At 47.8% G+C, this 11,476-nt stretch overlaps 1 protein-coding gene across 1 annotated transcript in view; it reads right to left on the reverse strand.

Moving 5' to 3' along the window:
- Positions 1–10,920, reverse strand: part of Col6a3 (collagen type VI alpha 3 chain) — an 82,549-nt gene extending 71,629 nt beyond the window's left edge. Inside the window, exon 1 of the mRNA XM_059277912.1 lies at positions 10,674–10,920. The gene's annotated coding sequence lies outside the window, so the exon portion shown is untranslated. The remainder of the gene's footprint in view (positions 1–10,673) is intronic.
- Positions 10,921–11,476: the final 556 nt, after the last annotated feature.

The following is an 11,476-nucleotide window of genomic DNA, read 5'->3' on the forward strand; positions in this document are numbered from 1 at the left end:
ATCCAGAAATCTATGCATAGGTATACAAATACAAAAATCTAAAGCAAAGTGAGATATTTGTATAGCCACACCCACTGCAGCCTTATTCATAATATCCAAGTAATTTTAATAGACAGATGAATAAAAAATGTGGTATTTCCATGCAATAGAATACTAGTAGGCCTTAAAGGATATAACTGTCATATGCTACAACGTGATGAACCTTGGGGGCGTTATACTAAGAGCAGTAACATACAAAAAATGACAATGATAACAAGAAGAAGAAACAAGTGTATGAATCCCTCACGTGAGGAGGTATCTAATGCTGCCAGGCTCTTAGAAACAGTGAGGATCACCACCTGTGACTCAAAACCTGCCCTGTGCCTCAGACTCTGAGACTTTCAGGAACTGAGCTCAGCTGCCATGAAACCACCTGTCCAATCCAACTTCCTCTTGCCAACATGTCAGCAGTGGGAAGTGCACATGGTTCTATAATGGCATCTGGGAAGCTGTCCACACAGTTCTTTCTGCAGTGAAGTCAGATCGTGGCAACACCACAAATGTCCCGTCCCACTTTCTTGGCTTGTCATGGTCATTGCCTGATTGACACAGAAATGCACAAATCTGAAAAGCAGTCTGCGGGGGTCAGTGCTGTGTCCCACGGTGTGCCCGTGTCTTAGGGAAACCTCAGTGCCAGCGGTGGGGTCCAGAGAACAACCCACAGCCAGTGGGGAGCCCTCTGCTGACTGGCTGGTCTCGCTCTACCATGTCACTGCCCCAGCTCTGCCTCTTCACTCTATAGAACACTGTCAATCTTAGGTTTCACTCTAGGAGCTTTCTAGACCTTTCTACCCTTCTGAACCATTCTAGAGTTTTCTTCATTAAAAAAGGCTAAAGCAAACACAATGCCTCTCTCTCTCTCTCTCTCTCTCTCTCTCTCTCTCTCTCTCTCTCTCTCTCTTTCCTTCCCTCTGTCTCCCTCCCTCCTTCTCTCTCTCTCCTCCTTTCCTCCCTCTGTCTCCCTCCCTCCTTCCCTCTCTCTATCTCCCTCCCTTCTTCTTCTCTCTCTCTCTCTCTCTCTCTCTCTCTCTCTCTCTCTCTCTCTCTCCTCCTTCCTTCTCTCTATCTCCCTTCCTTCCTTCTCTCTCTCTGTACACATGCTAAATTAACTGATGATTTGCACTCAAGGACAACACAGAAGAACACTGTACACATGCTATTCTTCATTCTACTGAAGTTGGTAATCACATATTTGATGAAGAATCTGCATCCTACATACAGTCTGTTCTTCCAGAGTCACTAGTGGTTTTCTAAGTAGTCTAGAGCAGTATTTTAACGTTAGATTAACATATTTGAAAACCTACAGCTCTCTCACAACTGTGCACAAAACTGCATCTCTGAAAGCACTATGCCCCAGGAACAGGCCCATTCTTTTGTGACTCTAAATTCAACTATGCCACTACTTGCCACCACCTTCCATCAAAGTTTTAAGCATCACAACTCCAATCAAAAATTGCTGCATGCAGATATTCTAGCAATCCAGTTCAATTATTTTAAATAATTAATACAGGAAATGTATGACTTTAAATAACATTGCATGAGTGTGTGTGTGTGGGGGGTGCATGTACACATGCATGCGTAAGGAGGACAGACATCAATGTTATATGGTTTCCCTGTTTTCTGCCTCATGATTTGAGGCAAGATCTCTCAATGGACTTGGAGTTTACCAATTGGGCTAGACTTACTAGCAAGCAAGCCTTCAGGAATCCTGCCTCTGCCTCCCAGGGCCAAAATGACAGGTGTGTACAGCCACACCTAGCCTTTTATGTGAGTGTTGGATAAAATTCAGTCCTCAGGCTTGCACAGCCAGGACTTTACCAGCTGAGCCATTGCCCCATCCTTCAAGTAGCATCCTGTAGGAGAATTAGGATACAAGAATATACTAGCATCTTGCTATGAGGCAGTAGGCTATGGGGATCCATGGGGGGCGGGGGCTGAGGTGAGGTCTGTCTGACCACTGTTGAGTCTAAGTTAAGGACAGGAAGAGCTGGGATGTCTCTGCAAACCACATGGACAGAGAGCTCAGTGTGGGTGAGTCATGTGGAGTAGTTTCGCTAACAGTTTGTTAACCATCCCTGCCCCTCACACAGGGGACTCCTTTGAATATACTAATTCGGCCATGTGTTAGTCACAGAGTGAGTCACCCTAGAGCAGGCCCTAAGTGAGTTCCTAGCCTTCGGTGCTCCCTAAGATCTGAGTGCTGATGCTACGATTCTGTAAAGACTTCTGAAGCCACCAACTCACTGACTTTCTCTAAGGAAATGGCACTCACATTATATGAATGACCTGAGCTAAGATGTTCATTTTCTCAGCATTCATCTTGAAAGAGCAGCTCCCAAGGCACCAGTGGCTCACAGAGTGACAAAATCCATCCGGGTGTTGAGGGAGAGGTAAGGATGGGGACCCCTTCACCTCTGAGAAACAGGGCAGGAGCTAATGCTCTGGGTTCATGTGTCATTGAGGTTCTACTGGTGACCAGCTAAGCTGCTGGATCCTTGGGTATGAAATTGAAAAGAAATTATCTCCATGGTTTGCTGTAAGGAAAGCAAGCCTCAATGAGTCACACAGTAGAGTTAGCAGTAAAAATTAATAAATACTCAGCAGTGGGGTCAGAACCTCTACATCATGTGACTGCCTCCTCAGGATGATGGCAGAGGAAGTGCTTGCAGGAAAAGCAGCTTTCGTCTCAATTTCATTAACCTGAAGATGTCAAATATCATCGCCCCAGATGCTGACCTGGATTGCCCATCTTAATGAAGGGGAACAGAGATAGCTCTACCCCCCTCTTCTCCCACCACTCTCCTCTTCTTCCATCACTTTCTGGAAGGAGAGAGAAGTGCACTGAAGAAATAACCACTGGGTTTCTATCTCAGAGGCAGGATTTCTCACCTTCTTCCAGTCATCCAATGGCTGCTTCCCACCCCCGCCACGTTAAAACTGAGAAACTAAAACCAGGTGAGGAGAGATGCTTTGCAAAAGCCACATAGATAAAAACAAGACAGGGCCAGCATCCAGACTGAAGTCCACGACTCCAAGGAAGAGATGAAGCTCAGGAAGTGGTACAGGCTAGGCAGGCTTTGGCAGGGACCGCCAGGAAACTCCCTGAGTCTTGGTGGGGGAAGAACAGGCATCCTTGGTGTTGGTGAATGTCTAGCTCTGTTCTTCCTGATATGAAAACATAAAAGTCAGATTTGGCTGCCTGGGACCCTCCAGCTGGATGGGATGGGCTGTCCTTTGTCAGGGACTCTGTGCCCTCAAGGCAACAGATTCAGAAGCCTGAGTGCATTATTCACTGTGTCCTCGGCTTTCTGGTTAGCGTGTCTAAGTCTTGTATTTCACTATCTCCTTTTCACAAAGTTGAGGGGTCTTTTTTCCACGTGGTTGCTGCCCACTCGAAGTTCCTGGAGACTCCTTTTATTGTCAAGGTTGCCCTACTCTGCCTTCAACTCCAAGTCATAATTGTATTGCACAGGCTTTCCCAGGCCATTTTGCAATCCTGTGAAATTAGTTTTCATTAAGCTTCCCCAAAAGCATTCTCATTTTCCATGTCTGGAAATCTTTTTTAAGAAAGACACACACACACACACACACACACACACACACACACACACACACACACACAAGGAAATCATTTTGAAACAAAGACTTAAATGCATCCAGAGCTCCCATTTTGAAGTCTTGCATTTGATTTGTCTCCAGGCACCGCTTTATAAACCCAGGCAGCTCTCCTATAGAGTTCTGAGGCTCCCATTAACGCCTCACTGTCCTGCTTAAACTGGGGCCACAGCCATTGCCAAAAGCCACAACAAGAACCTAGCTGTGCACCCCCACACGCTGTGGAATAAAACCTCAAATTACGTTACAGTTGAGGTGTTCGCTTACTCTTACCTTTACCACTCTCCTGTCTTGACTTTTAAGAATCAAAGCAGGGACTGGAGAGATGGCTCAGCAGTTAGGAGGACTGTTCTTGCAGAGGACCCAAGTTCTGTTCCCAGCACCCACATCAGGCAGCTCACAACAGCTTGAAACTCTAGCTCCAGGAGATGTGATGCCCTCTTCTGGCCTCCATGGGCCACTGCATTCAGAAATTTTTAAGAATCAAAGTGCCTGGTTCTGCCCTTTTCCCTTACCCTTCCCTACCTTCTTGTCGAGGAGATCCCATGGGGAGACCTAAGAGAAGAGGGTAGGCTTTTCTGTATCACTGTTTGACACAACCTTGCAGAAATCTTTAGAAGCAAATGGTCTGGAAGACACACACACACACACACACACACACACACACACACACTCCAAATGAATGCATCAGAAATGGAGTTTTTTTCCATTGATTTGACAACTATGGCCTTACATTTCTGTTCTGTGACAATGCTCAACTGTAACAATTTGAGTCTGCATCTTTCCTGTGACTGCAAATTCTTCCAACATTTCTGGTCATATGTGATCATGCATGAGCAAGCACCCTCCTTGTCACATGCTAGTACTGGAGAGTGCCAGCTCCTGGTGGGACCAAATAGGGAAGTGCCTAGATGTTCAGCAGCATTCATAGGTTGCTATAAAGAGGTGATAGAGAAAGACAGGGTGTGACCACCTCTAACAGTGAGCCCCCTGTGGAGGACACACACATACACACACACACACACACACACACACACACACACACACACACACACACACACAGGTTAGCTCTTTTCCTTATCTGGAAGCAGCACTTAGGAGGTGGAGGCAAGAATTTCAGGAGTTCAAGGCCAGCTAGCTACATGGTGAGTTGGGGCTATCCTGAGCTACATGAGTCTCTGTCTCCAAAAGAGGGGGCAGGAGCAAACTCCAGATTAACTGTCCAGATATTTAGAAAGGGGCTTTAAAATCTATTCCTAGAATCCAAGAAAATAACCATGAATCAGAGAGTTCTCAATCTGCCATGCTAGAGGCCACCATGAGACATAAAAGGCACTCTAAGATCTGAACTGTGTGGTAGCCAGATGAGAGGCTGTGCCCATTTATCCGGCTAATTGTAACCATCGGGCAGAGACTGCATTGGGCTTTGACAGTCAGGGAGAAAGCCTGCTACAAAATGCTTCACAAGCAATTATACAAGTAGCCACCTCCTTTCCAACCCACGGCACAGGCCACAGTTGGATCTCGCTCTCAACACTTCCCACATTCATCCCGTCTCTTCCTTTGCTGGCGAGGGATTTGGGTTCCACCAAGCCTCACTCAAAACCATGTGTGCCACAGCGGATTTATGAAAGCAAGTGGCCGCAGCGCTCTCACGGCCTAAGGAAAGGTAAGCTTTTGCTTACTTTCAAGTGTGAGGGAAAAATTCACCTTGAAGTAGACAGAGATCTTGTATCGGTTTGTCTACCTCCTTATTGTCTCTACCAGTAACCTCCCCCACGGTTACTTTTTAGGAGTAAAACAGGGCAAATGGTGTGAACTGGCAGGGATCCCTGAACCACTGTGTTGCATCTGCATACACTGCATCCTGGCAGGTCCCTGACATCCCACATCCCCTACAATGCCATAGAGGGGTTAGTTGAGCTGATTCTAGATGCCAGTGCTGGCTGCTGACTCAACTAGGGAAGATTCCAGAAGTGAAAAGCTGGTTTTCTGGAACAGTTTCCCCTGAGACCTTAGTCATGGCCAGCTGCTGGTCCGTTCTGAATTAAACTGACCCGTGAGTTCTTCCTTCCAGCGGCTAATTCCCAAAGTGCTGGGACTCTGGAAATGGAGAGAACAGTGCACACTGGGGGGTTCTACAGAGATGTCCCCCAGTGAGGCTTTCCCTGGCCACTCCCACCTCACAAACACTTCTCCATATTTCACAATGGTTAAAGCTGAGGAGGAGAGAGGACCGTGCAGGGCTGTGCATAGCCAGACCCTGCAGGGTGAGCACCGTGTGCAGGGTGAGCACCGTGTGCAGGGTGAGCACCGTGTGCAGGGTGAGCACCGTGCCTCTGGATGAACGGTGCAGGGCTATGCAGCCAGCTTGTATTGTCTCATTTATCTCCTGTTTTAAATGTCCAGATTTTTTTTTTAGAAAGTTTGGCATATACAGTCTACCCTGGCTAGCCTTGAATTTCTGATGCTCCTTCCTCTGTCTTCCAAAAGCTGGTACTACAGACATGCATCACCATTTCTAGATTATGTGGTGCTGGGAACCAAGGAACCAAACACTCTCCCCACTGACCCTCCGGGATTTTTTTTTTTTTAAGCAATGGTGACTTCTCTGCCACATCATCAAATACAAAAATGCCTTTCTTCCCATGGTACTTCTTAAGGCTTATCCACCCCACCCATGCCTGGGTCCTGGGTGCATGCTTGGTGGAATCCATCAGGCAGGTACAGAGCATTGGACGGGGCTGGCATTATTACTGCTCCAAACACTGTGGCCACACACCAGCCATTGGCCTCTCTGAGTAACATGTCCCATGTCCCCAAAGGATGTGAAGAAAGCATTCACCAAGACAATGTTCTTTCTAGGATCTTAAGAGCCAACCTCAAGTTATGAGTTTGCCAACCAGAAGAGCAGAGTCTAGGTCTTCTTGCTTGTCCCCTCCCCCATCTTGAAGCTTAGCAACCTCAAGTACAGTGAACCTGATCGGCAAGTCTGAGAACATGCTGCAGTCAACTAACAGAAGGTCGAGGTGCTCTGAGACAGAGTTTAGTGTCTAGGGTTGCCCTGGATGAATAATAAGTCAGAAAGCCACCACTGTATTTTAGTCAAAAAGTATTTAGAATGAGATGTTTGTGTGAATTTCTTTCAAATATGTCTGAGGAGGACAGCAAAGGGCGGGCTATGCACACTGTAAGAGCTACCGCCTCAGCCGATTTTAATAAGAGTGTTCAAATAAGAGATTACACAATGTATGTGCAAGCATGCTTCACTCTCCACGCTCTCTGTGGAAGCTTTTGTAATTTAGGTTCAGGAAATGTGTTTCCTTTAAAGTTTACCAATTGTTCGACGCTCTTGAAATGGAATCACTTAAGAGCAGAGAATGTGTTGTTTGGAAGCACAAATTTCATTCCAGTATGCTCATACACAAGCGGGGAAGAAAAGTGGAATTTTAAGTGTATGCCCGTCACAGAGAGTGTACTGGAGCAGCTGTAGGCCAATCCTAACTGCCACCCACAGCTGGGGTGTGAATTGGCTGGCTCCCCACCGGCCCTGAAACCCCACCCTGGAAGCGCTGGGAACTTCCATTTTCCTGACACTCAGGGATACACCGCCCTCTAGTGAAAAGAAACAAGAACGCACCCTCAGAAGCCCCACGGGCTTATTCAGACTTTCCTTCCCAAAACAGACCTGTGAGACTGGGATGCATTAAAAATTACAATTTTGAACGCTAACGTAATTAATTCCTAAAGAGCGTCTCTTTAAAAATCAGGACCTGGAAGGTACTCCCTGAGAATAAGACACTCATTGCCGTGATTTACATGGCAATGGGTTTTTATTGAGCCTTATCTCTTGGGGTTTTAAAACCCCAGGAGCTTTATCTAGAAGTGGGAGAACAGAGAGAAACATCCTCATCTACTTTAACAACATGTTTTAGAACCTAAAGCAGGCCTGGAGAGATGGCTCAGCAGTTAAGAGCACTCACTGCTCCTGCAGAGGACCTGAGATCAGTTCCCAGTATCCATGTTAGGTTGCTCACAGCTGCCAGCAACCCAGCTCCAGAAGGCTCCAACACCTCTTGCCACCGCAGGCACCTGCCCTCAAGTCCATACCCGCACACTGGCACACAATACACATAATTAGAAATAATAAAAATGAATCTTAAAATATGAAGTGTTTTGTGTCTTTGGTTTTCTAAGCTAAGCCACTAACAGGATTTTTAAATGTTAGGTCACACCTCAAGTCATCAACTATTTATACAGCAGTTGTGTGTTTTTACTGCCTGCCTGCCGCAGCCAGGACACCGTGTGCGGTTCCTACCTGTAGGTCAGCGTAGAAAAGCCTCCTTGGTACACAGGGTCTCATTTAGCTCTGGACACATCACCTGTCATCCTTCCCCCAAAGACACCCAATTTACAGCTTCTTCCACAAAGAAGGGACAGTAGTTTCACTTTTTTTTCCCTAACATAGTTAGCATGCTTTCAAGAACTTCTCCCATACAACAGAACTGGCCACTCGCTAATGAATTTTAAGTCCTGAATGTGGAATTTCACATAAAAAGCAGAAGGGGACACAGACAGCTGCTGTATTGGATTCATGCTTTCTCCAAGTCACCAGATGTCTGGAAAGGGCAAGGAAGCAAGTGAGCTCTGGGTGGTAAACGCCTCTACCCATCCCCAAGGAGGGAGGTGGTCTCAGGAAGAGGCTGAGTCCTTAAGCATTGGGGTCTGTAGGTTCCACTCCAAAACTAAGGTCAGAGTTCACAGCCCCAGGAGCTGGTTGAATAGAGGAATTTCTCCCACTTGATGGTCAGTGATAGATTATATTGTACTGTGTGAACTCACAAAACACACTTACAGTGTCACTGAAGGATAATTCCAAGTGCAGAAGACACAGGCAGTCCTTGCTCGGAACCATGATTATCTTGTCTCAGATACATCATTAAGGTCCCGGGCTTGAGGGTCTCTACCAGAATGGGGTGTGGTACACACCTCCAAAGTAAGATACACTCTTAGGCCAAGGATACCTCAGCCACCCCCTAGGAAGGTCCTGTGGCCACACCCTCTAATTCCCAGACTGGAAAAATCCAGGAGAGGCACTCTGTGCCACCCATCCTGTCCATCTTCCCCACCCAGTGTCTGCTGAATGGCTTTTCACTGCTGTGAGTGAAGAAAAGAGAATTCCCCTTGTAGTAATGTGAAGCTTTCGCCTGATCAAAGACACCCAGACGTGGGACCACTATTCTCAATCTTAAATTTCTCCAAAAAAATTCTACAGCCCCATTCCCTCCCCCTCAGCAGAAGTCCACACCAGAATGGAGCAAAATCCAGGCTATCACTGTGAGTCCTCCATGCCCTCGAGGTGGCCTGCATGGAAGACAGTCCCACACTGGAATCCCAGTCACAGCACCATGCCCTCCTCCCCGAGGTGGGCCTCGCTTCTTTCTCCAGGAGTTGTGTGTCCTTATGAAGACAAAGCCAACTGCCCCACTGCTTTGAATAGAATGTAACAGGGGACTGTCTACTCTGAGGGGATAAATCTGTCAGCCAATGCCACATGGAGGTACAAATTCATCTGGGGTCCCCTACTGCTGGGGACCCCTTCAGTCTCATGGCTCCAGCAATGGGAAAGGATGATGTTGGAAGCCCAGCCTCTCAGGTGGGCCCTGGCAAGTGGTTCGGCATGTAAGAGCCCCTCCCTCCTCACCTATGAAGCTGGGGAATGGCCACAAAATCACCCAGGAAAGAAGTCAAATGCCTCAGTAATGGCAGCTACGGCAACCAGCTGGTTCTACATTGTTTTGTTAAGAGCAATATAATTTTTATTTTAAAGGCTTTTCCAAATTTCAGCTTCTTGCAGTATTCAGAATTGTGTCCCCCTGAGAAGTTGGGAACTGTCTTCAGATGCCATGAGCACCCTTGAAGCTCTCAGACCCTGGGGCTTTCATCTGAGATCAGCTATGGGGAGGGAGAGAAATGGCCTCATCTGGGGTATAGGGTACCCTCTCATGCTCAGAACAGCTTTTTTCTGGAGGTCCAGATCAACCACTAATTTTGCCTTTTATAAAATTCATTTTCCTTCAGCCACTATCCAGTATTCCAACGAACCCTTCTCCGATGACCCCACCCTTGCATTGATCCTGTAGTAGCTTGAAATAGGTCCCCAAACAGGCTGGCAACTATCCATGAACACTTTCTATCCTCAGTGAGAGAGGACCAGAACCCCACCCAGCATCCTCATGGCCAGGGAATAGCCCTAGGGCCTCCCAACTTGGCACAGGCCTCCCATCTGGACAACCTAGGCCAGCCCAGCCGTGAGTCTTGCCTTATCCACTGGGAGAGCTGCACTGGCACCACGTTCCTCCTCCGTTAGGCCTGAAGTTCCCTTAAGCACCCCCAAAGGACAGCTCCTGCAACCGTGGCTTCAGATTCCTGAAAAGATGGAGCCCCGATGGCCATGGCCCAGAAGCTCCGGCTCAGCCCTGAGCCTGGGCACCAGTGTCTCTCCAAACTCAGAAGACAGTAGTTTGCCTGACCACCTTCCCCCGGCAGAACCACTTAGGAGTCTACTCCTACCCATGAGCCCTGGAGAACCCAGAGGGATCCCAGAGAGATCCCAGGACTCCACTCCGCAGGTTGCCCCTCTGCTCTTATTGGATGCCTCTGCAAACAAAGCACATCCCAGCTGGCCTGGGGAAGAAGGGGTCACTCTCCACAAACCAGCAGGCAGAGAGCAGCCCAGCCGGGGTGCATGGGGTGCAAGCAGGAACACTCGGGATGCTCCCAGCAGCCGCAAACCTAGACACCACTGGGCAACTCGTGACCTTCAGCAGGTTAAAGAAGCCCAGTGACCACAAAGGACAGAAACAGAGGCGGACTCTTCCAGAAACCTAAAATTTGTACAGAAAACTGACTGACAGAGTGACCATAAGAGCCGCTAACTTTTGAGTCTGGTTGAAGTATTTCCTTCATGCCACGGTTAAAAAAAAAAAAAAAAGCAAAAAGCAAAAAATCGCACTTACCCTGAGCAAACCTGAAGACGCGTGTCCCTGGACTTCTACACTCAATCACGCTTCACCAGGATGCATAGTTTTCTCTCTCACTAAATCTCCTTCTCTTCCTGCAACCCTTCCCCACCGAGGAAAGGGGGCTCCAGGACCAGAGGACGCAGTCTCCTCCTGCAATCCTAGCTGGAGGCTGGAGCCTGGAGAACTGAGCAGCCTTTGCTGAAAGACTGAACTCTAAACTGGACAGGGTCCAGGGGTACAGTCAGGGCTTCCTCCTGCTCCTCCTCTCCCTCCCCCCTCCCTCTCTCTCCTCCCCTGCCTTCTCCTCCTCCTCCTTCTCCTTCCTTCCTCCAGACCCCTCTTCCCCCCTCCCCGCTGTAGGACAGACCCAAACTGTAAATGAAAACCAGACCCTGGGCTCTGTTGCTTCTGGCCTGCTCTGGAAGCTGATGTCACCTCTGAGGGCCGTCTTTGCCCTACAAGCGTTTAGCTGGACTCCTGCAAACTCTAACTCAAAAAGAAAGAAATGGACCATGAGCTAGAAGGAATTATAATTTTCAATCATTGGTTGCTGAAGTAAAAATGAAGTGTGGTAAGGATGTGAACCTAAAGGGCTGGGGACACCACTTAGTCCGGTGGTTCTCAACCTTCCTCATGCTGCGACCCTTTAACACAGCTCCTCATGCTGTGGTGACCCCAACCATAAAGTTATTTTCATTACTACTTCATAACTGTAATTTTGCTACTGTCAGGAATATATGTATATATCTGATATGCAGGGTATCTGATATGCGACCCCCAAAGGGGTCATGAATCGC

Source organism: Peromyscus eremicus, chromosome 13 (genome assembly GCF_949786415.1).
Source record: "Peromyscus eremicus chromosome 13, PerEre_H2_v1, whole genome shotgun sequence".
NCBI lineage: Eukaryota > Metazoa > Chordata > Mammalia > Rodentia > Cricetidae > Peromyscus > Peromyscus eremicus.